At 46.7% G+C, this 25,797-nt stretch overlaps 1 long non-coding RNA gene across 1 annotated transcript in view; it reads right to left on the bottom strand.

Annotated features, from left to right (window-relative positions):
• The window catches only part of LOC138283422 (uncharacterized), a 251,393-nt gene that overhangs the window by 222,011 nt on the left and 3,585 nt on the right, over nt 1-25,797 (bottom strand). Inside the window, exon 2 of the long non-coding RNA XR_011201250.1 lies at nt 22,603-22,660. This is a non-coding gene — a long non-coding RNA (uncharacterized lncRNA). The remainder of the gene's footprint in view (nt 1-22,602; nt 22,661-25,797) is intronic.

The raw sequence follows: 25,797 nt of genomic DNA on the forward strand, positions 1-25,797 counted from the left end.
AGGTGGAACAACACTGTGGAAACTGAAAACTGTGTTTCTCCTGTGAGTTGGAACGTGACACATTAACCCAAGGGCTGTGTTACACAGCTCATTTTTCCGGCAATGCATAACAGTGTTATAGATAAAATGGCAGCTTCTATGCTGTTCCAGGCAGCTGCAAGGGCAGTGCATGTTCAAATGGCTGGTCTCCATGGAGGTGCTCACAGGTGTGTGCAGCATCAGTCTCTCACAAGTCCTGTAGGTGAGATTCAAGTTCAAAGGGCCAACAGCACCTTTCACATGGGAAGCAATGTATAGGTGATTACAGGTCCTACAGACTACAGGCCAGTGCATTATTTAACCTGACGTCTATGCTGACAGAAGTACAATGACTATGGCATACCATACTAAAGAGGGAAGCACACTGGATTAACATTGTGAGTCTGGGTGTGTGTAGAGGAGTGATTATCTGGGGACACATATTCCCATTCCAGGGACCTCTGAAGAAGGGTGGGCTGAGAAAGGGAACATGGGTGTGGATGGACTTAGGACATGGGCTGCCATGTGCAGGGGATTTCATGTGAGCAATGCTAGTCATACCTGGGGCACTTGTGTTATCAATTTGCTGCTTATATGGAAATAGTGTCACACATAGTCTTGCAAAGATAGGTGATGTAAGACTTACTGCTGTCAAGGGTCTGGTCATATCTTCTTGTCACCAATGCAATAGCACATCCACTGCCTCATGTATGAGGCATTTTTTCCCTTATTGACTGATGGTGTCTTAGTTGTGTGCCATATGCTGCGATGAACCATGTTGCACATGTATGTGTGAAATAGGTGTGGTCCTCTGCTATTGCCCTTCAAATGTGAAATGTACAGGATATATGTCATTTACAGTGTGTGTGAATGTGGCTGTACATTCATATGCATCAAAAAATAATTGGACATTTCTGTGTCCTGATCTGTATTTCAGCAATGCTCAATGAGGCTACACTCTGATTCTGAGAGTTAGAGATAATGTTATGAAAAAATTATTATCCAGACCATGATATGGTGAATAGTATAGGTGTTTATTGACATATGGTAAGACGTTGGTGATGGATGAGTAGAGTTAAAAGAAATTTTGGACAATATGTTGTCTCCGACGCAATCCTGCAGCTGTGTTTGGATGGTCCCCCTCATGTTGATGGACAGCATCCTCCTCTTCCTCCTCTTCAGGTACTTGTGGGTCGGGTTCATATAGGGGAATGTTCCTTCTTACACATATGTTGTGCAGGATGGCACAGGTCAAAATTATTTTGCACACCATTTCTGGTGAGTATCGGAGGCTGCCTCTGGTGATGTTGAGGCACCTGAACCTTGACTTCAGGATGCCAAAGGTCCTCTCGACTATGGTGCGTGTCCTCCTATGTGTCTCATTATAGGCACGCTCTGCTGCAGTGCTTGGGTTTGGAAATGGGGTCATGATCCATGGCTAGATCCCATACCCCTGATCAGCTGAAAGAGAAAATGAGTGAGAACATGTTGATGTACCTTGCACCATAAATATCACTTTGCATGGCAGTTGTTCTCTTGTGTTGTCTGTGACTCATCGGTGTTTGTGTTATTGTATGGAATCCTAGGCTTCTGGGATGTACCATCAGCATTGGGTTGTTTCCTTATCTGAACGGGTGTTTGGCTGTTGACCGGATGTCAGCAGTATTTTTGTTGAGTTGCATTACAGTGTGTACTCCCTTGCATTGTGTCATGTGAAATAGGTGTCCCTGTGTCTTTACTGGGGGGTGACATGATACTTTCATACACAGAATCAATTCCACAGTGGTGGTAACATGTTTACATCTATATACCCTGGACATCCCATCCAATTTCACATATGCAATCAAATAATTTAACCATCAGTGAGACCCTTACATTTGGCAAGGTGACAATGTGCAACACATCTCCGTATGTTGTCAGCACTGACGTGTTAACAATTGACTATGCACTAATTTCACATGTGTGACAATTTCACTGCAGACCTAATTCTCTGCCCTTGCCAAGTCGACTCGGGTTGTAATGTGTACCTATACTACTGAACATGTTCTAGTTCAGATGGCTAACTTGGTTGTGAGGTTGTCATTTTGAGTTTCGAAGTTCCGTATGCCTGTACATCTGTTGTGTGTGCATTAATTTGTCGCAATGTGAATGTGTAGGAATGTGCACTTTCAATATTGTCCCATCAAGATGTGTTCTTCGCATAGTCCACTTGCTTATTGGTAGTGGGCAATGTGAGAGCAGGAGTGATGTGAGTTATCGGTAAAGCCTCAATGATTGCATGTGACCTTCATTGCAGTCATCATCATGCAATGTGTGCCATGGTGTCTGACCTGCAGCAAAAAACATTACACACCCCTTACACAGTACGTATTGGTTGGAAGGGTGTTTAATTGAGTGTTATTAATGTGATATTGAAAGATTAATCTTCCAAATTGTACTGCCAGTTGGAGCCATGTCTTTGTCATTGTGTTGTTTAAAATTTTCCCTTGTGGCTCTGGAGTGGCATCTGTTGTTATTTGGAACTGTCATTTGTCCCTAGGTGTGTATCCTATTGGGTGAGGATATCAAACATGCCTAGCTGTGTCACTACCTCATTGTCTTCCTGTCCACATGTCGATGTCGTGGTGTATGTGTTGTGTGTCCTAGAAGGTTGCTGTGCAGTGTGTATATAACTGGGTTTCTGTACCTACCAAGAAGTAGGCCATTTCCATATCATCCATCCTGGAAGTGTTGATTGATGGTGCAGTGGCGGAAGATGAATGAATCATGTACACTCCCAGGATACTTTGCCACGATGTTGGTGATCAAACCCCGGTGATCGATAATGGCCTGCACATTGATGGAGTGTGTGTGCTTCCTTTTGCGGTATAGATGTTCGGTTGCAGCAGGTGGCACAAGGCGTACATGTGTGCAGTCAGTGGCACCAAGGACGTGTGGGAAGCCATTAATTTAGTAAAAACCCTGTTTTGTCTCCTGCTACTTCTGCTGTGTGTTGGGGAAGGTGATGTGGCGGGTGTGAGGGAGATGATAGCATCCAGTACCTTGGGTAGGAAGGCGGAGAATGATGGCTGTGAGATCCCAGCAACCAGGGCACCAGTGGTTTGAAAGGAGCCACTTGCCAACATGCAGAGTACAGCTAGCAGCTTGATTCCTGGTGGAATGGTGCTGGGTGTCTGCAAGCTTGGTCCCAACTGTGGCTCAATGTTGCGCAGCAGCTGCTGAATGGCTTGCCAGTTGAGCCTGTACATCTGAATGATGTCTTGTTGCCGGAGTCCCAGAAGGGTTGTCCTGGTGCAGAATATCCTCTCCTGCCTTCTGTGTTGCCTTTGGGGTCCCTGCTGGTGTTGTGGTAGCTGCTGTTGTTGGTCCTGTGCTCTGCGTGCATACTGGATGAAAAGCACCTCCATGTCTTCCTTTTGGAGCTCTGCTGTTGCTTCTGTGTGTTTTCATTAAGTACAGGTGTGTTTGCCAAAATATTAACGCCTGCCCTGACCCAGGCGTTATTTTTTTACGCAAATCAGGCTATGCGTCATTTTCCGACTCCGACTCCCGGCCGTGCGTCATTTTTGCACGGTAGCATAAATAAGAGGCACAGGAGTTTAAGTCATTTTTGCACGGGAACGCCTACCTTGCATGTCATTAACGCAAGGCGGTTTCCCGCATCTAGAAAATAACACACACGGCGGACTTTTGGCGTTCGCGAGCATCAAAGTTTAAATATGGTGCACGGTTTGCACCGATTGTCGTCAACATTTTTGATGCACATTCGGCGCAAAGAGTATAAATATGCCCCTAAAAGTCTGGATAGTCTCTAGGCGCTTATTTATGGCGGGAGTTAAGTGCGTGTGAAAGGTAACAGACTCAAAATAAAACGAGAAAACATTCACGTTAGGTACTGAAGCTTCTCACAGTCCACATCTGTGGTCTTTGCATCTTTACCACCAATGAGTTTCTAACTTGGTCAGGGGTTTGTGACGCAAATTCACACCGTTTCCCTTCACTCATTGGCCCTCGCTGAGGTCGCTAAAAAAGAAATGACTAACATGAAAATGCCCGCTTTGCAGACGGTGTGTATGTGTATTCCGTTGCGACGATTCCAGCACTTGTAGCTGTTGCTAGTCAATTCTTAGGTCATGCGTAAGAGTGGTTGAGGGGGTAGCAGGTTATTTGCAGTTTTACGGAGCTGCACCAGTCTTCACACATGCACCGTGGGACATGCAAAGGTAAATTAATGCCTACCAATAAGAAACTTCTAAAGCAAATGTGCACATAGTACATAGCACCGTCGGGTTAAAACATTTTATATATATTAGAAAACTTAGCACCTAAATGTAAAACATCTCACGAACTGTAGCCGACACGTTTATGTACTCGACACATTGTCATTATTATCTAACTAACGCACTGCATGAATACAGTGGCACAAGAAAACTTGACCACCCCCTCACCCCCAGTACATGGAGGTAGCCCCTCCAGACTTATTAAGCAGCTCTCGGCCGGCCTGGGTACTGTGCTGAGGTGGCCTCCTGGAGCTTCCCCTCCTCCGCGGGGGGCTTTGTTACGACCGTGCATACATAGAACATTGATTGTAGAAGCTTCACTGCTGCTGAAATGGAACAACAGCTCCAAAACATAACCATCCAATTCCTCTTCTACCTATGTATTATCGGCATTAGCGCGACCGAGAAGTTGCTCGCCCCTCCTTCTTCGCTTGGTGTCGTCGGAAGGTGGCGCCACCAAACGATGACACCGAGAAGGTCACCTGTCACTCAACCAGATAACGTTCTGACGGCTTGCAGCTCGGGGACACGACGAGGCGCGATAAGCAAAGGGGACCACAGAGGCCACCTGCCTTCCCTCAGGGGCCTGGTGCACGCAAAGGCCTACGAGCGACAGGCGGAGGTCGCTCGTGAAGACGGCAAAAGGACAGAAACCAGCAGGAGACGACATCAAATGCAATTTTACGTCCCCAGGCAAGTCAAGAAATAGCCAACCAAGCGATAATTCAATTCAACGCAAGCCACAATGTCGTTTCATTTGGTCCTCTCTGTGCGTCAAAGTCTCCTAAATAACCTCCTATCCCCCGAGGTTATCCACAAGCGGGGGGTGTAGGAATGTCAGTCTCCGTGATCTTCGGGTATTATCAACTGGACAACGTTATGTTGTTTCCGTTTGTATAGCATACAAGCTGCCTTTGGTAAGGTTTCTCAGCACAACTGATAGTCCGAGGCGACCAGTACTTTCAGTTGGTTCAGAGATTTCCGTTGTAAACTGGAGTCTGATTTGGTTTGTGCAGGAGTGCTATCAGTAGTGTGAATACATCGGCGCCTCCCGTACCTTGGGGAGGGGCGCCCTTAGTTGGGCCACCAGGAGCCCTCTCCATCACATTGACCAGCGGAAGTGCAAGGTGCGGCGAGGGGGCAACGTTTGGCCAGAACTGCGTCATCCAGGCAGGGGAGTAGGAGACACAACATTTCTGGGGGGGACAGGGACAACCTTGAGGTGGGCCTCCTGCACAAAGCTTGCACCCAGAAGGTTTGCCGTGGGGTGGGTGATGGGAGGGGGGGAGGCGGTCGCTTCCAGTCGAGTCCTGTGAGACCGGCAATTCCCTGTCTGCTGGGCCCTTGGCTGCCTATTAGGCAGCGACAAGCTCTGTGCTGCAGTTCGCCTGTGTAAAGTCCTAAGAGGCCTGTACTGCCTGCTGGGCGCAGTGCTTCCTGCCGATTCCTGTGCTGCCTGCCATGCACTGTGCTGCCTGTTGGGAGCTTTCTTTCTAGTCAGGCTGTGTCAGTCTCTGGCCCCCCCGCCTGCCTGTGAAGGCCAGTAAGGCCTATGATTGCTGCTAGGTCCTTGTCTGACTGTCAAGTGGCAGTCTCTGTGCTGCCCCCTTCCTATGAACTGCTGTGCTGTCTGACAGGGCCGGCCTTAGTGCTGGTGGCGCCCTGTGCAACATTGTTTGTTGGCACCCCCAGTGACCACCTCTGCAACGGATTCCCTCACTACTATCCATCACCACTCTCTCTCAGATGCATTTCATTAGTTTTATACCACCACTCATACTGGGAAATATCCCTTACAACGCAATCAATGCAATGCAATGCATTGACCATGCTGCCATTACCACAAATATGGGGCTAGCATGGGATGCCTTTACCACACATGTCTTTACCACGCATATGCGTGGTTACAGCATAGAGAGCGGTCTAGCTGTCCGGGTGGAACAGGAAGAAGCAGAGGAGAGAGAGGTAAGTAGGGCTGTGGCCGAGTTTAGGGTGGGAGGTCGGGTTCATTTTTAGAACAGGGTAGGGTTGGGGTAGTTTATAGGACATGGTGGGGTAGGTTTTAGGGTTCTGGGGGGGCAGGGGCATCAAGGTAGTTTTTAGCGCAGTTCAGGGTAGGTTTTAGGGTTCAGAGTGGGGGCGGGTAGTTTTTAGGACAGGGCAGGGTTACTTTTAGGGCTCAGGGCGGGGGGGTTAGGGCTCAGGGCAGGGGCAGTTTTAACTGATTGGGCAGGGTGGAGTATGGTATCAGGTGTAAGGGGGCAGGGCGGGGAGAATTTACCACGCATGTTTCTTTACCAAACATTCTTTTACAGCGAAATTCGTTGTAAAGGCATGAGTAGTAAAGACACGGTCGTTGTTGAGACCGCGATGTTAAGGCATGCATGATATACGCATGTGTTGTTCCATCATTCAGCCCTCACACCAGTCTAGGGTGTCAAAGCACTTTACATCACACAGATATTACGCAGAGACAATCATCATATATGTGTAAATCAGTGTATATGAAATGTTACATAAGACAGAGGACGACAAGGTGTAGGTGTCATAGGTCATCCATACTGGTAGCAGGTATAGTTTAAGAGTGGTTTATCTGGAGAAGCGCAAACTCAGAATTTAAAACATAACACCATGGTTGGGGGCTTTCTTTAATAATAAGAATTGATTTGCGCTCAAATTAACTTGTTTTGCAACATTAACCCCTTCTGTGCCGCGGACGTAGTGGTTACGTCCTGCGGCACAGTGCTGCTGTGCCGAGGACGTAACCACTACGTCCTCGGCACACAGCCCAGAGGGAGCGCTCTCGCTCCCTCTGTGGGGTTCCCCCCCACCCCCCCAAGTCAGGGATGGAAGGGGAAGCCCTTCCCCTCCCACCCCCGACCCCCCCCAACCCCCCCTGTGACGTCAGCGCGCCAGCGCGCGCTGATTAGTCACAGGGTCTCCCCCATCGCGCTGGAAGCAGAGCTTCCAGCGCGATTGAAAAAGAAATGCTTTTGCATTTCTTTTTCAATCCCATGGGGGAGGCCCCGAGAGGCTTCAAAGGGAAGGAAATGTATTTCCTTCCCTTTGAAGTCTCTCACAGGTTTCAAAAGCTGGATTGCTTGCAATCCGGCTTTTGAAACCCCACTAGACACCAGGGATTTTTTTTTTTTTCTTGAAATTGGCAAAACGGAGCGACCCCTTGGGCAAGGGTCGCTCCCAGGGGGGCATTTTTTTAGGAAGGCCTTTTCTGCCCCCCCTGGGGGCAGATTGGCCTATTATTAGGCCGATCTGCCCCCAGGGGGGGCAGAAACCTCTAGGCACCAGGGACCATTTTTTTTTTTTTTGTTTTTTTGTGATGAATTCTTTTTTTTTAGGTGGGGAGCGATCCCTTAGGCAAGGGTCGCTCCCCTACGGGGCAATATATATTTAGGCCATTTCTGCCCCCCTTGGGGGCAGATTGGCCTATTTTGATAAGGCCAATCTGCCCCCAAGGGGGGCAGAAACCATTAGACACCAGGGAGTTTGTTTTTGCGCGCGAATGTCACGCAACAAAGCGACCCCTTTGGCAAGGGTCGCTCCCAGGGGGGGCAATTTTTTGGGAAGGCCTTTTCTGCCCCCTCTGGGGGCAGATCGGCCTATTATTAGGCCGATCTGCCCCCAGGGGGGGAAGAAACCTCTAGGCGCCAGGGCAATTTTTTTTTTTGTGTTTTTTTTTTTTGTTCTTTTTTTTTTTTTAGAGATGGGGAGCGACCCATCAGGCAAGGGTCGCTCCCCTGGGGGGCAAATCGTATTTAGACCATTTCTGCCCCCCTGGGGGCAGATTGGCCGATTTTAGGTCAATCTGCCCCCAAGGGGGCAGAAACCACTAGGCACCGGGGATTTGTTTTTTGGCGCCAATGTCACGCAGGGGGAGCGACCCCGTAGGCAAGGGTCGCTCCGGGGGGGGGGGGGGGGGGGGGGGGTGGGGGGGGCAAATTTATTTTAGGCCATTTCTGCCCCCCCGGGGACAGATCGGCCTATTATTAGGCCGAACTGCCCCCGGGGGGGGGCAGAACACTCTAGGCGCCAGGGCAATTTTTTTTTTGTGTTTTTTTTTTTTGTTGTTTCTTTTTTTAGAGATGGGGAGCGACCCATCAGGCAAGGGTCGCTCCCCTGGGGGGGCAAATTGTATTTAGACCATTTCTGCCCCCCTGGGGGCAGATTGGCCAATTTTAGGTCAATCTGCCCCCAAGGGGGCAGAAACCACAAGGCACCGGGGATTTGTTTTTTGGCGCCAATGTCACGCAGGGGGAGCGACCCCGTAGGCAAGGGTCGCTCCCGGGGGGGGGGTGTGCCGGTTGGGGGGGCAAATTTATTTTAGGCCATTTCTGCCCCCCCGGGGGACAGATCGGCCTATTTTTAGGCCGAACTGCCCCCGGGGGGGGGCAGAACACTCTAGGCGCCAGGGCAATTTTTTTTGTGTGTTTTTTTTTTGTTGTTTCTTTTTTTAGAGATGGGGAGCGACCCATCAGGCAAGGGTCGCTCCCCTGGGGGGGGGCAAATTGTATTTAGACCATTTCTGCCCCCCTGGGGGCAGATTGGCCAATTTTAGGTCAATCTTCCCCCTAGGGGGCAGAAACCACTAGGCACCGGGGATTTGTTTTTTGGCGCCAATGTCACGCAGGGGGAGCGACCCCGTAGGCAAGGGTCGCTCCCGGGGGGGGGTGGAGGTTGGGGGGGCAAATTTATTTTAGGCCATTTCTGCCCCCCCTGGGGACAGATCGGCCTATTATTAGGCCGAACTGCCCCCGGGGGGGGGGGCAGAACACTCTAGGCGCCAGGGCAATTTTTTTTGTGTGTTTTTTTTTTGTTGTTTCTTTTTTTAGAGATGGGGAGCGACCCATCAGGCAAGGGTCGCTCCCCTGGGGGGGCAAATTGTATTTAGACCATTTCTGCCCCCCTGGGGGCAGATTGGCAAATTTTAGGTCAATCTGCCCCCAAGGGGGCAGAAACCACTAGGCACCGGGGATTTGTTTTTTGGCGCCAATGTCACGTAGGGGGAGCGACCCCGTAGGCAAGGGTCGCTCCCGGGGGGGTGGTGGGGGTTGGGGGGCAAATTTATTTTAGGCCATTTCTGCCCCCCCGGGGGACAGATCGGCCTATTATTAGGCCGAACTGCCCCCGGGGGGGGGGGGGGGCAGAAACCTCTAGGCGCCAGGGGAATTTTTCTTTTTTTTCTTTGTTTTTTTTTTTTTAGAGATGGGGAGCGACCCATCAGGCAAAAGTCGCTCCCCTGGGGGACAAATTGTATTTAGGCCATTTCTGCCCCCCTTGGGGGCAGATTGGCTGAGTTTAGGTCAACCTGCCCCCAAGGGGGCAGAAACCACTAGGCACCGGGGATTTGTTTTTTGGTGCCAATGTCACGCAGGGGGAGCGACCCCGTAGGCAAGGGTCGCTCCCGGCGGGGGAGGGTGGGGGTTGGGGGGGCAAATTTATTTTAGGGCATTTCTGCCCCCCCCCCCCTGGGGCCGGCTGAGCTACAGGCCAAACACCACAGGTAGGCACCTTGCAAAAAACATCTCTGTTTTCTGTGAAAAAATATGTTGTGTCCACGTTGTGTTTTGGGCCATTTCCTTTTGTGGGCGCTAGGCCTACCCACAGAAGTGATGTACCATTTTTATCGAGAGACTTAGGGGAACGCTGGGTGGAAGGAAATTTGTGGCTCCTCTCAGATTCCAGAACTTTCTGTCACCGAAATGAAAGGAAAAAGTGTTTTTTGGGCCAAATTTTGATGTTTGCAAAGGATTCTGGGTAACATAACCTGGTCAGAGCCCCGCAAGTCACCCCATCTTGGATTCCCCTGGGTTTCTAGTTTTTAAAAATGCACTGGTTTGCTAGGTTTCCTCAGGTGTCGGCTGAGCTACAGGCCAAAATCCACAGGTAGGCACTGCTTTTTATAAAAAAATGTGATGTGTCCACGTTGTGTTTTGGGCCCTTTCCTTTCGTGGGCGCTAGTCCTACCCACACAAGTGAGGTATCATTTTTATCGGGAGACTTGGGGGAACGCTGGGTAGAAGGAAATTTGTGGCTCCTCTCAGATTCCAGAACTTTCTGCCACAGAAATGTGAGTAACATGTGTATTTTTAGCCAAATTTTGAGGTTTGCAAAGGATTCTGGGTAACAGAACCTGGTCCGAGCCCCGCAAGTCACCCCTCCTTGGATTCCCCTAGGTCTCTAGTTTTCAGAAATGCACAGGTTTGGTAGGTTTCCCTAGGTGCCGGCTGAGCTAGAGGCCAAAATCTACAGGTAGGCACTTCGCAAAAAACACCTCTGTTTTTTTCCAAAATTTAGGATGTGTCCACGTTGCGCTTTGGGGTGTTTCCTGTCGCCGGCGCTAGGCCTACCCACGCAAGTGAGGTATCATTTTTATCGGGAGACTTGGGGGAACGCTGGGTGGAAGGAAATTTGTAGCTCCTCTCAGATTCCAGAACTTTCTGCCACAGAAATGTGAGGGACATGTGTTTTTTTAGCCAAATTTTGAGGTTTGCAAAGGATTCTGGGTAACAGAACCTGGTCCGAGCCACACAAGTCACCCCTCCTTGGATTCCCCTAGGTCTCTAGTTTTCAGAAATGTACAGGTTTGGTAGGTTTCCCTAGGTGGCGGCTGAGCTAGAGGCCAAAATCTCCAGGTAGTCACTTTGCTAAAAACAGCTCTGTTTTCTGTGATATGTCCACGTTGTGTTTTGGGGCATATCCTGTCGCGGGCGCTAGGCCTACCCACACAAGTGAGGTATCATTTTTATCGGGAGACGTGGGGGAACGCTGGGTGGAAGGAAATTTGTGGCTCCTCTCAGATTCCAGAACTTTCTGCCACAGAAATGTGAGGAACATGTGTTTTTTTAGCCAAATTTTGAGATTTGCAAAGGATTCTGGGTAACAGAACCTGGTCCGAGCCCCGCAAGTCACCCCTCCTTGGATTCCCCTAGGTCTCTAGTTTTCAGAAATGCACAGGTTTGGTAGGTTTCCCTAGGTGGCGGCTGAGCTAGAGGCCAAAATCTACAGGTAGTCACTTTGCTAAAAACAGCTCTGTTTTCTGTGATATGTCCACGTTGTGTTTTGGGGCATATCCTGTCGCGGGCGCTAGGCCTACCCACACAAGTGAGGTATCATTTTTATCGGGAGACGTGGGGGAACGCTGGGTGGAAGGAAATTTGTGGCTCCTCTCAGATTCCAGAACTTTCTGCCACAGAAATGTGAGGAACATGTGTTTTTTTAGCCAAATTTTGAGATTTGCAAAGGATTCTGGGTAACAGAACCTGGTCCGAGCCCCGCAAGTCACCCCTCCTTGGATTCCCCTAGGTCTCTAGTTTTCAGAAATGCACAGGTTTGGTAGGTTTCCCTAGGTGGCGGCTGAGCTAGAGGCCAAAATCTACAGGTAGTCACTTTGCTAAAAACAGCTCTGTTTTCTGTGATATGTCCACGTTGTGTTTTGGGGCATATCCTGTCGCAGGCGCTAGGCCTACCCACACAAGTGAGGTATCATTTTTATCGGGAGACATGGGGGAACGCTGGGTGGAAGGAAATTTGTGGCTCCTCTCAGATTCCAGAACTTTCTGCCACAGAAATGTGAGGAACATGTGTTTTTTTAGCCAAATTTTGAGGTTTGCAAAGGATTCTGGGTAACAGAACCTGGTCCGAGCCCCGCAAGTCACCCCTCCTTGGATTCCCCTAGGTCTCTAGTTTTCAGAAATGTACAGGTTTGGTAGGTTTCCCTAGGTGGCGGCTGAGCTAGAGGCCAAAATCTACAGGTAGTCACTTTGCTAAAAACAGCTCTGTTTTCTGTGATATGTCCACGTTGTGTTTTGGGGCATATCCTGTCGCGGGCGCTAGGCCTACCCACACAAGTGAGGTATCATTTTTATCGGGAGACGTGGGGGAACGCTGGGTGGAAGGAAATTTGTGGCTCCTCTCAGATTCCAGAACTTTCTGCCACAGAAATGTGAGGAACATGTGTTTTTTTAGCAAAATTTTGAGGTTTGCAAAGGATTCTGGGTAACAGAACCTGGTCCGAGCCCCGCAAGTCACCCCTCCTTGGATTCCCCTAGGTCTCTAGTTTTCAGAAATGCACAGGTTTGGTAGGTTTCCCTAGGTGGCGGCTGAGCTAGAGGCCAAAATCTACAGGTAGTCACTTTGCTAAAAACAGCTCTGTTTTCTGTGATATGTCCACGTTGTGTTTTGGGGTATATCCTGTCGCGGGCGCTAGGCCTACCCACACAAGTGAGGTATCATTTTTATCGGGAGACGTGGGGGAACGCTGGGTGGAAGGAAATTTGTGGCTCCTCTCAGATTCCAGAACTTTCTGCCACAGAAATGTGAGGAACATGTGTTTTTTTAGCCAAATTTTGAGGTTTGCAAAGGATTCTGGGTAACAGAACCTGGTCCGAGCCCCGCAAGTCACCCCTCCTTGGATTCCCCTAGGTCTCTAGTTTTCAGAAATACACAGGTTTGGTAGGTTTCCCTAGGTGGCGGCTGAGCTAGAGGCCAAAATCTACAGGTAGTCACTTTGCTAAAAACAGCTCTGTTTTCTGTGATATGTCCACGTTGTCTTTTGGGGCATATCCTGTCGCGGGCGCTAGGCCTACCCACACAAGTGAGGTATCATTTTTATCGGGAGACGTGGGGGAACGCTGGGTGGAAGGAAATTTGTGGCTCCTCTCAGATTCCAGAACTTTCTGCCACAGAAATGTGAGGAACATGTGTTTTTTTAGCCAAATTTTGAGGTTTGCAAAGGATTCTGGGTAACAGAACCTGGTCCGAGCCCCGCAAGTCACCCCTCCTTGGATTCCCCTAGGTCTCTAGTTTTCAGAAATGCACAGGTTTGGTAGGTTTCCCTAGGTGGCGGCTGAGCTAGAGGCCAAAATCTACAGGTAGTCACTTTGCTAAAAACAGCTCTGTTTTCTGTGATATGTCCACGTTGTGTTTTGGGGTATATCCTGTCGCGGGCGCTAGGCCTACCCACACAAGTGAGGTATCATTTTTATCGGGAGACGTGGGGGAACGCTGGGTGGAAGGAAATTTGTGGCTCCTCTCAGATTCCAGAACTTTCTGCCACAGAAATGTGAGGAACATGTGTTTTTTTAGCCAAATTTTGAGGTTTGCAAAGGATTCTGGGTAACAGAACCTGGTCCGAGCCACACAAGTCACCCCTCCTTGGATTCCCCTAGGTCTCTAGTTTTCAGAAATGCACAGGTTTGGTAGGTTTCCCTAGGTGGCGGCTGAGCTAGAGGCCAAAACCTACAGGTAGTCACTTTGCTAAAAACAGCTCTGTTTTCTGTGATGTGTCCACGTTGTGTTTTGGGGCATATCCTGTCGCGGGTGCTAGGCCTACCCACACAAGTGAGGTATCATTTTTATCGGGAGACGTGGGGGAACGCTGGGTGGAAGGAAATTTGTGGCTCCTCTCAGATTCCATAACTTTCTGCCACAGAAATGTGAGGAACATGTGTTTTTTTAGCCAAATTTTGAGGTTTGCAAAGGATTCTGGGTAACAGAACCTGGTCCGAGCCACACAAGTCACCCCTCCTTGGATTGCCCTAGGTCTCTAGTTTTCAGAAATGCACAGGTTTGGTAGGTTTCCCTAGGTGGCGGCTGAGCTAGAGGCCAAAATCTACAGGTAGTCACTTTGCTAAAAACAGCTCTGTTTTCTGTGATGTGTCCATGTTGTGTTTTGGGGCATATCCTGTCGCGGGTGCTAGGCCTACCCACACAAGTGAGGTACCATTTTTATCGGGAGACTTGGGGGAACATAGATTAGCAAAACAAGTACTATTGCCCCTTGTCTTTCTCTACATTTTTTCCTTCCAAATATAGGAGTGTGTGTAAAAAAGACATCTATTTGAGAAATTCCCTGTAATTCACGTGCTACTATGGTCACCCCGGAATTCAGAGATGTGCAAATAACCACTGCTCCTCAACACCTTATCTTGTGCCCTTTTTGGAAATGCAAAGGTTTTCTTGATAGCAATTTTTTACTCCTTATATTTCAGCAAATGAATTGCTGTATACCCGGTATAGAATGAAAACGCACTGCAGGGTGCAGCTCATTTATTGGCTCTGGGTTCCTCGGGTTCTTGATGAACCTACAAGCCCTATATATCCCCGCAACCAGAGGAGTCCAGCAGACGTAACGGTATATTGCTTTCGATAATCTGACATTGCAGGGAAAAGTTACAGAGTAAAACGTAGAGAAAAATTGATGGTTTTTTCACCTCAATTTCAATATTTTTCTTTTTCAGCTGTTATTTTCTGTAGGAAACCCTTGTAGGATCTACACAAATGACCCCTTGCTGAATTCAGAATTTTGTCTACTTTTCAGAAATGTTTAGCTTTCTGGGATCCAGCATTGGTTTCATGACCATTCCTGTCACTGACTGGAAGGAGGCTGAAAGCACAAAAAATTGCACAAATGGGGTATGCCCCAGTAAAATGCCAAAATTGTGTTGAAAAATTGGGTTTTCTGATTCAAGTCTGCCTGTTCCTGAAAGCTGGGAAGCTGCTGAGTTTAGCACCGCAAACCCTTTGTTGATGCCATTTTCAGGGGAAAAACCACAAGCCTTCTTCTGCAGCCACTTTTTCCAATTTTTTTGAAAAAAACGAAATTTTCACTGTATTTTGGCCAATTTCTTGGCCTCCTTCAAGGGAACCCACAAAGTCTGGGTACCTCTAGAATCCCTAGGATGCTGGAAAAAAAGGACGCAAATTTGGCTTGGTTAGCTTATGTGGACAAAAAGTTATGAGGGCCTAAGCGCGAACTGCCCCAAATAGGCAAAAAAAGGCCCGGCACAGGAGGGGGAAAAGGCCTGGCAGCGAAGGGGTTAAGTTAATGAAAAAGTGGGGGGAAATCATAACGCTCTAATCTATACCTTGATTTTTGCATGCAGCTCTTTGATAAGTTCATTGCTCACTGTTCTATATTCAGTTTTAATTTATAAATTTCAGGGGACAAAAAAGGAGCTCTCTGATGTAGGAAGCTGGCCTGGTATGTGGTGAGTACCTATGGTATTATCACCTTATACCAGGTCCAGGTATCCCCTTATTAGTGAGGTGTAGGCAGTGTCTAGAAGCCAGGGCTCTCTAGAGGTAGCTGCGGATGAGCAGCCAAGACTTACCTAGGAGACATGCAAAGCTCATGCAATACCACTGAAGTCACACAGCACTTACACACATGAAAGAAACACGTGTTATGAAAATAAAGGTTCCTTATTACAGTAACACAAACACGAAAACACTAGATAGGCAATACTCCCAATAGGATGTAGTAGCACACTATCATATGTACAGTAGCAATCAGAAGTTGGCATAAAAAGCAATAGAAAATAGTGAAAAGCAATAGGCAATGCTGAAGGCCTAGGGGGGACCAGACCATATACTAAAAAAGTGGAATGCGAAAGCTGGGTCCCCACGCAAGGAAGTGGAATCTGTAGAGGGGAGCTGCAGGAACTAGGACACCCCAAAGGTAAGTACCAGAGTGCCCTCCAGTGACCAGGAGAAAAGAGGTAAGTTACTGGTTTTTCCCCAACCCACCAAAAGGACTTCAGAGAAGGATATTGCAAAACGCAGGCAAGACTGCAAGAAGCTAGAGGTGGATCCTGGAAGAGGAAGACTTGGAAAAGAAGGGGACCAAGTCCAGTTTACGTAGGAGTGTCCGGTCGTGGCAGGGGCCACTACCCACCCATCTGTGGATGCAGGAGTTGCTCGGCCAGGAGATGAAGACGGTCAGCAGTGCAGCACTGGAGCAGATGAAGCGTTCCTAGGTGATGCAGTCGACGTCCCATGCGGGATGAAGAATTGCAGTCAGTCTGTGGTGTGGAAAACCAACCAGCAAGCCTTGGCAAAGGCAAATGTCGCAGTAGGACAAAAGTGGAGCTGCCGGGTACCAGCAAGGTCCAGGGGGACTTAACCCATGGAGGGGAGTCCCAGGTGACCCTCAGCAGGGCAGAGAGTCTGGAGAAGGAAAGGCAGCCCCCACAGAAGACCTACAGGCAAGGAGCCCAGGAGCTGCAGAGAGGCCCACGCAGCACACATGAAGAGAGGTCCCATGTCGCAGGCGAAGCACGTTGAGGGCTGTGCTTCACAGAGAAGAGTGCTGGGGACTGGGGCTACATGGAGCCTGAAGATCCCTTGGAGGAGATAACAACAGGCCTTGGTAGCTGCAACTACAATTCCTATGATCCTACTCACCTAGCTAGAGGGAACATCAAAGAAAACATACAACGTCACTTACAAATAGGGCAGTATCCTTGATGAGCAAAATTTGTTTTCTCAGTCCGTGTGTAAAATGAAACAATAAAAACAACAGCAGGAAACAAAGAAGCAGCCTCATCGTTCCCCCTGTCCTTGGCGATTTTGCAAATGAAGCCTCAGCCCCTTTTCCAGTGAGCAAGCATCTTCATGCCACAAGATCCTGCTGTCTCAGCTCAGTGCTTCATTGGTCACGACAGGTACAACAAATAATCAAAAACATCCATTTTCAAAAGTCCCTAGTGTAGGTACATTTTTAGAGGTGGGATAATGCTTGCCTTCCTTGTCTTTAAAAAAATCAAGCTTCTCCTTCACAACTGGCTAACAGAATCTGCAATTTTATTACGAGGTGAGAGGCTCATATTATGCACGTTCATAACATAACCACAACTCCCAATGCAGCATGCTCAACAGGTTTCCAATTGAAAGTTCTACATGTTGAAACTCCAGACCAGTCTGGTGCCTTCAAGATGACCTTTAACCTACCACCAGCTAGAAGGCCAGAGAAGGCGCAGCCTCCCTGGCTGAGTGTGCCTCAAATTGACCTGTATCAGATCCCACCATGGCCATCACTCCTTTAACCCACTTACTTTGTGTACCTGAAGTTACTAGTGTGAATGGCTTACTTAATGCTATTAATTACTGTGGTCGCAGAAGTTCTTAGGTTTTTGGTTACAGGGACATACTGTCTGAGGCGCAACATCACACATAATTTAGGATATGAAGGGAAGGCTGGGAATTCCACATGCACAGAAGCATTCTTAGTACATTTTGTGATGTCAAATTTACCCCCACCTAGAGAAAAACACAATGAAGAAATATACATGCACTTACACCTGAGCCCCCCACAAAGGATACCAAACATAGCAATGTTACCAATTTAGCTGATAATAACTTAAATTATAACTGTTTCTTATCAACCCATGACTGGAATAATTGTAACACCGAAGTAACAATCCATATGCTGGAGTACATAGGTTTAGGAGGGTTCATGTACCTGACACCTCTCAACAACTTACAGATCAATGGGTGTTCTCCCATTGGTTTCTCATCAATATTTTTATGTACTGTCGATACCGCCCATCTACAACCATTGATTGTCCTACACAACTCTTTTGCTGCCACTATGGATGCCAAAAAGTTTAGTACCAATGTGACATTCAAGAGGATGGATGGATGGCATAGTAAATGGAAACCTGAGAGGATGGATGACAATGGATGGATGATAGATGGCTGAATAGATCGGCAAAATGATCAATTGATGAATAAAATGCTTTATGGATGGACGGGTAAGTAAAATGATGGCTGTACAGGTGGATGGATGTATTGATAGGGGCAAACATAGATGATGGATGGACAGCAAGGATGCAGCAGGCTCAAAAACAACGCACCAATCCCTATGAGTGCCCTGTTATCCACAGTAGAAAGAAGAAAGAGTAATTCATTCTGATATCTGTAGTGTGCAGCTCCAACGAGGCCCCTGCTGCAAAAAGGAGCCTAAGGGGCAATAGAGATGCCCAAAGGTACAAAATATAAAGGGGGTGCACCACTCCAAAAGCACTTATCAAGACAAAGTATACAGAAAGAGTCCAATACTCCTATGCTAGTGATGACACAAGACTTCTATTGATTTCTTTCCAAATCCAGAGACTTTTATGGGCACAGAAGACTTGTTGCGACATGAAGTGCATAAGAAAGACAGCCAACGCGTTTCGCCCTTCAACATAGGGCTTCTTTGGGGCCGTAAGGTAACATGAAACAATAAAAGGAATAGTTTGATAACATGAAATACAGAACATACTAACAAAAAACAAAAAATGTTTTTTATATACATGTGACAAACGAAACAAAATTGTTTTACAGAACATAAAAAGTACATGAACACGTCTGTGTCACAATGAAAAGTGAGTAAATAATGTATTCTTCTTAGCACGTGAAGGTTCCAGTGTGATAAAGGGAACCAGCAAGGAAAAGAAATCTAGAAACAGGATGCGAAAAAGCAAATCAATCATAGAGTAAAAGTGCACAAGTGATATAGGGAACTCAGGAAAAAGAACTTTTACCCAGTGTGAAAACTTCAATTTGAGACCAAAGAGCAGTGTAAACAGGTGATGTAAAGGAAACAAACATACCCAAATGGTATCCAGTCAGTCAAAAATTTGTAATGTTCAGATACACAGAAATGTGTACTGAGCCTAATTGGAGGACAAAGAATAAATAACTGAGATATAGAGATAGTAGAACCCGAGGACACTAGCTACCAAACAAGTAATGAACATGTGTGTTTGAATAATTAAAAAGATGCAGAAAATATAAAAGAAAAAGAGAAAGTCATAATTGAAATTAGGTTGAACCGGAATTTAAGAACAGAGAGTTATAATATATATACCTATAAATAGTAATGAAAAGGCAATTTCATAAAGTACCCCTCGGTGGCTATTGAATAAGTTACACCGTATAAAACCGAGAAACACCATCTTGGAAAGAAGTCAATAATTAATTCCAACAATAGAAGAAAAAGCTGGTGCCACGCTCACAAAGGAAGCGATCGTTGAAAATATCTTACCAAGAAAGTGATGGCCATGTAATGCCCGTACGGTCCAAGGCGGAACTGTAGTCCAAAAATTAATCCCAAAGAGAACGGGCCTGGCCGTATTCCGCCCGTCTCAATATGTAGAGGCGTGGTCCCCGCAAGAGATTAAGGGCCTGATTACAACTTTGGAGGAGGGTGTTAATCCGTCCCAAATGTGACGGATATACCACCCACCGTATTACGAGTCCATTATATCCTATGGAACTCGTAATATGGTGGGTAGGATATCCGTCACATTTGGGACGGATTAACACCCTCCTCCAAAGTTGTAATCAGGCCCTTAGTGTATTAAGTAAACGCCGAAACCCGGAAGTCAGAAAAGACCCGGGAAACGTGAGTAAACATAAACGATGGACTGCATATGGCAGCCATCTTGGAAGTAACAATTTCCCAACTTCCACAAAGATAAAAGATGGACTAAAAACGGTGGCCATCTTGAAAGTGCCTTGAGAACGTCTATATACAAAAGAGACAGACTGGATGCCAAACGTTTTGAAATAAAGTCACAAAAGTGAAAAAAGTGTGAGAAAAGAGGAGGGAGGGTGACAGAAAAAAGAATACATAATGACCACATTAATATGTGTTCAACAAATTATTTGGCCAAATGAGTAAAAAATGAATACTATTTCCAAGTTCTACGAGAAAACATGATAAAAACTGGCAATAATACAGAGTAAGAAATAGTCAATGTTGAAGGTCTATTTACAAGATAAATGGACACGTAAATCAACTGTTTGTCATCAATTAATCCAGACTGATCATGTGATCTATAATGTAATGCTACAATAAGCAAAGTAAATTTTGACCACAGAAGGGTGAATATTGATAAAACATAGATTAAGGTCTCAAAATCCATACATTGATTTATGATGATGATAGCATATCGTACAATAAAAGCAATATTGGGTTATATAAACTCACACCACAGATATTGGATGATTGTCATTCTATAGATACACATCAGGGTTCACATGTAACATCATATTTTAGAATAGTAACACTGAGTTATAAGAAATATTGAAGTTCATGATCTGTATTGTAGCCCAATTTCACTGCTCATAGGCGGCAGATCCAAGCTGCCTCTCTTTTACGTAATTGTAGTTCCCTATTGCCTCCTCTTGGATGTGTTTGAATATGGTCTATCCCTTGAAACCAAATCAGTGTATCATGGGGATGAGCCAGTGCCATAGGTGATGCAAGTGGGTACCTACTATCATTGTTCTTGATGGCACGTATATGCTCCTGTATTCTATGTTGGAGAGGTCGTATGGTACTTCTCATGTAGATTTTATTACATGCACACCCTAAAACATAGATGACAAATCTAGTATTACAGTTAATAAAATGTCTGATGATATATATCCCAGTATTATTATAGCAAAAATCTTTGGATTTGTCCAGACCAAAGGCACAGACGTTGCATTCACGACATGTAAAAAAAACAAAAGGTTTTGTAGAGAGCCACATAGTTGTGTTGGGTACAGAGACATAACTAGGGCAGAGTTGATCCCTAAGTATTCTCCCTCTGCGGTAGGTAATCTTAGGTGTTTTTGGAAGGTGCCCTTTGAGTCCCAGCAGGTCAATCAACAAATGCCAGTGGCGTTTTAGAATTTTGTAAATATCCTGGCTATGAACTGTGTATCGAGTCACAAATGACAAATGTTCTGTACGGTTTTTGTTATCCTTGAGGGGTTCTGAAGTCAGAGTATCCTTTCTTGGTGTTCTCATGATTCGTTGTTCCGCTTTGAGGAGAGTCTTATTACTATAACCTCTCTTAATGAATTTCTGTTTGACATGTTTAATCTGTGCAAGGAATTTGTTGTTAGTGCTGCAATTGCGTCTCACACGTGTCATCTCACCAAAAGGGATGTTGTTGATCACAGATAGTGGGTGTGCACTGGTCGCATGGAGAATGCTGTTACAAGATGTGGATTTCCTATATAGTACACTTTGTATACGGTTGTGTTCAATGAAAAATCTAATATCCAAAAAGTCAATGGTGTCCTTACTATAGTGTAAACTGAGTTTTACATTATAAGGGTTGTCGTTGAGAAAGGCATGGTATAAGGTGAGTTGTTCAATGGTCCCATTCCATATTAAAATGATATCATCTATATACCTCCCCCAGAATACAATAAATTCAGTCCAGGGGGAGGCATGCTTCCCCCAAGCATGTATTTTCTCAAACCAGCCGATAAACAGACATGCATACGATGGGGCAAAATTTGAACCCATCGCGGTCCCTTGTATTTGTTGGAACCACTCAGTGTTGTGCAGGAAGTAATTTTTGGACAAGATGATGTCAATCATTTCTAAAAGCATCTGGTTATGTGCGTAGTGATTAGCAGTCCGGGGGTTAAGGTAGGAAGTGACTGCTATTATATCAAAAGTTTTTTGGATACATGTATAAAGACTATTCACATCCATAGTGACAAATAGAAGATCATCTGACCAAGAAAAATCCTCAAATTTATTGAGGATATTTTTACTATCCTGTATAAATGAAGGTAAATTACAGACAAACTTTTGTAAAAAGAAATCCACATATTCATATAACTTCTCAGTGGGAGAGTCAATACCAGATATGATAGGTCTCCCGGGGGGAAGTCACCCCCTTTATGTATTTTCGGAAGAATATATATACAAGGATATCTCGGATTTTTCACAATAAGGTATTTGTATTCATGATCAGAAAGTCGACCTGATTCGTGCCACCCCCATAGTCTGTTATTAATGTATTCTGTCAAGTCGCCCATCGGATTATTTGTGAGATGCTTGTAGCAAGATAGATGATGGATGGATAGATGAATGGATGGAATGACCAATTGAGGGATGGTTGGAATGGTTAAAGGTTGAAAGATGGATGAGAGACTGTAAATGTGAAAGGATGGATATCTGTGAGTCAAAGGATTAATATATTTGTTCTTGGATGTAAGAGACAAGGGAGCTCTTTTAGGGAGGTTCAGGCTCAATGATTTGCTTGCTTGGTGCTATAAGAGCTTGGGCCTAAGTGGGGAGTTTTTTTTTATTTTCTGGATACTCCCCTGGTCCTGTCCATAGTGCTCCTAATTCTAGTTTTAACATAATTATCCAGAAAAGGAGGCTAGGACCATTTAGCTGAAGTTGGGTGCAATAGAAACCCAGGGTCAAACACTGGATTGCCTTCCACATCCAGAATAATCATTTGAGTCTTATCTGCTTTTACCATTTTAGTCACATTAGGGTTATCAACCAGATCATAATTATGATCATTATTTTAGAAGTCGTCCAAACATATATCATTAACATTACTGATTTTTTTGTCTGTGAACACCAAGCACATTTGTATCCAAATCATGCCAAAAGAAATGTAATTCCATTTCCTCCTGTGTAATTGAATCGCCACCGAAATTACTGTGCTCTTGAAAATGATCAAGCATTACATTTGCTTATTCTGCATTCATTTCTTACCCGCTCTGTGCCAAGGAGCTTGTTGTTACGGGTGCCACTGAGTCTCCTGTATCCATGGCTACATTTTTAAAACAGGACAAAACAGATTTTTTTCAACTCAATTTGGCGCTGCTGTATCAAGACATTCGCAGAGGTTTTTCTTAAAAATCACTTCTCTGCCTCATTGACATTAGTCCCACAGTTTTTATTACTCTCATTATCCATGCTCACTAAATCCAGTCAGGAAGTTGAACCCACATAATGCCAATTTAAAACAATTGCACTAGTACATATCTATTATGACTTTAATCTCTTTAGGAGAAGGACTCCTTGAATCAATATAATTGCTTGCTATCAACAAGCATTGGCAAAGCCAGAAGGTCTCACCTATACAAGAGCTATTGGATTTAGCAATGTGTTTTGCCATACTGTACACCAGTGTGGCTGCTGTTCAGCACGGCTAAAAGTTAATGGTGTGGAGTGCCAGACTGGAGTGGGGGACTAGAGTGTCGTACAGTCTATTTGTTGGAATGCTGTAGAGTGACGTAGGAGGAGTAGAGTGTCGTAGAGTTGAATAGAGGGGAGTCGAGTTCAATGGCAGAGAGTGTCGTAGATTGGGGTGGAATAGGGTGGAGTGGGTTGGAGTGAAGTGAGGTAGTGGGGTGGATTGGAGTAGAGTGGGGTGGAGTGGAATGGATTGGGGTACAGTGGGATGGACTGGTGTGGGGTGGAGTGGAGTGGGGTGGATGGGATTGGGGTGGATTTGAGAGGGTGGATTGGATTGGAGTGATAAGGCTGGGGAAGGGTGGATTGGATTGGGGCGGACTAGATTGGAGTGGGGTGGATTAGATTAGACTGGAATGGGTGGATTAGACAATTGAAGTGGGATGGATTGAATTGGAGTGGGGTGGTTTGGATTGGAGAGGGGTGGGGTGGATGGATTGGAGTGTGGCAGACTGGATTGATTCTTGTGGGGTGGACTGAACCGGGATGAAGATGGGGTGGATTGGATTGGCATAGAGTTGGTGAATTGGAGTAGAGTGTGGTGAATTGGAGTGAGTGGATAGGAGTGGAGTGGGGTGGATTGGATTGGAGTGGGGTGTGTTGGATTGGATTGGAGTAGTTTCGACTGGGGTGGATTGGAGTGGATTGGAGTGGGGTGGATTGCAGTGAGATGGGCTAAATTGGAGTGCTGCGAGGTGGATGTATTGGACTGGAGTGGCGTGGACTGAACTGGGATGGGGTGGTTTGGATTGGAATGAGGTGGATTGTAGTGGGGTGGATTTGAGTGGTGTGAATTGAATTGGTGTGGATTGGAGTAGGGTAGGCTGGGTGAATTGGATTGGAAACTGGTAGACAGAACTGGGGTGGGAGGGGTGGATTGGGGAAGAGTGGGGTGGATTGGATTGAAATGGGGTGGGTGGATACGGGTGGGGTGGACTGTAGAGGCTGATTTGAATTGGGGGTTGGATTTGCGTGGGGTGGATTGGAGTTGGAGAATTGCATTGAGATGGGGTGGATTGGCATGTGGTGAATTGGACTGGTGTGGGGTGGACTGGAGTGGCGTGAGGTGGAATGGATTGGGGTGTATCGGTGTGGGGTGGAGTGGATTGGAGTCAGGTGGATTGATTAGCGAGGTGGATTGGATTGATTGGATGGATTATGGTGGGGTGGATTGGGTTGAGTGTGGTTGATTGGGGTGTGGTGGATTGAATTGAGTGTGGCGAATTTGATTGGAGTGGATAGGGGTGGGGTGTATTTGATTGGGCGGGTGGTGTGGATTGGTTTGGGTTGGGATGGATTGGAGTTGGTGGGGTGGGGTGAACTGGAGTTGAGTGGATTGTGTTGAATTGGACTGGGGAGGGGTGGATTGGACTGGAATGGGGTGGATTGGATTAGACTGGTATGGGGTGGACTGGACTGTTGTGGAGTGGATTGATTAGGGAGGAGTGCACCGGTATGAAGTGCAGTAGATTAAGGTGGTTTTGGGTGGGGTTGATTGGACTGGAGTGGGGTGGATTAAAGTGGATTGTATTTGAGTGAGGTGGATTGGATTGGAGTGAAGTGGACTGGGGAGCAGTGGACTTGATTGGGGTGGATTGTATTGGAGTGGGTGGGTGGGTTAGATTGGAGTGAGGTGGATCGGAGTGGTGTGGATCAGACTGCAGTGGGGTACATTGGACTGGAGTGTGGTGGATTGGAGTGCAATGGGGTGGATTGGATTGGGATATAGTGGGTGAATTGGAGTAGAGTGCAGTGGATTGTAGTGGGTGGGTTGGAGTGGAGCGGGGAGGGGTGGATTGGAGTGGGGTGGGGTGGATTGGATTGGAGTGGGGTGTGCTGGATTGGATTGGAGTAGTTTCGATTGGGGTGGATTGGAGTGGGTGGATTGCATTGAGGTGGGTTAAATTGGAGTGTTGCGAGGTGGATGGATTGGATTGGAGTGGCGTGGACTGAACTGGGATGGGGTGGTTTGGATTGGAATGGGGTGGATTGCAGTGGGGTGGATTGGAGTGGTGTGGATTGAAGTAGGGTGGAGTGGAGTAGGGTAGGCTGGGTGGATTGGATTGGAAACCGGTGGACAGAACTGGGATGGGAGGGGTGGACTGGGGTAGAGTGGGGTGGATTGGATTAAAATGGGATGGGTGGATAAGGGCGGGGTGGACTGGAGAGGTTGGTTTGAATTGGGGGTTGGGTTAGTGTGGGGTGGATTGGGGTTTGTGGATTGCATTAGGTGAGGTGGATTGGCATGTGGTGAATTGGACTGGAGTGGGGTGGACTGGAAAAGCATGAGGTGGAATGGATTGGGGTGGATAGGTGTGAGGTGGAGTGGATTGGAGTCAGTTGTATTGATTGAGCGAGGTGGATTGGATTGAGTGGGATGGTTTAGCGTGAGGTGGATTGGGTTGAGTGTGGTTGATTGGGGTGGGGTGGATTGGATTGGGTGTGGTGAATCTGATTAGAGTAGATAGGGGTGGGGTGGATTTGGTTGGGTGGGATGTACTGGAGTTGAGGGGGTTGTGGTGGATTTGATTGAAGTGGGGTGGATTGGACTGGAGTGGAGTGGATTGATTGGATTGGTGTGGGGTGGACTGGACTGGTGTGGAGTGGATCGATTAGAGAGTAGTGTACTGGTTTAAAGTGCAGTAGGTTAAGGTGGTTTTGGGTGGGGTTGATTGGACTGGAGTGGGGTGGATTAAAGTGGATTGTATTGGA

Source organism: Pleurodeles waltl, chromosome 3_1 (assembly GCF_031143425.1).
Source record: "Pleurodeles waltl isolate 20211129_DDA chromosome 3_1, aPleWal1.hap1.20221129, whole genome shotgun sequence".
NCBI classification, from domain to species: Eukaryota; Metazoa; Chordata; class Amphibia; order Caudata; family Salamandridae; genus Pleurodeles; species Pleurodeles waltl.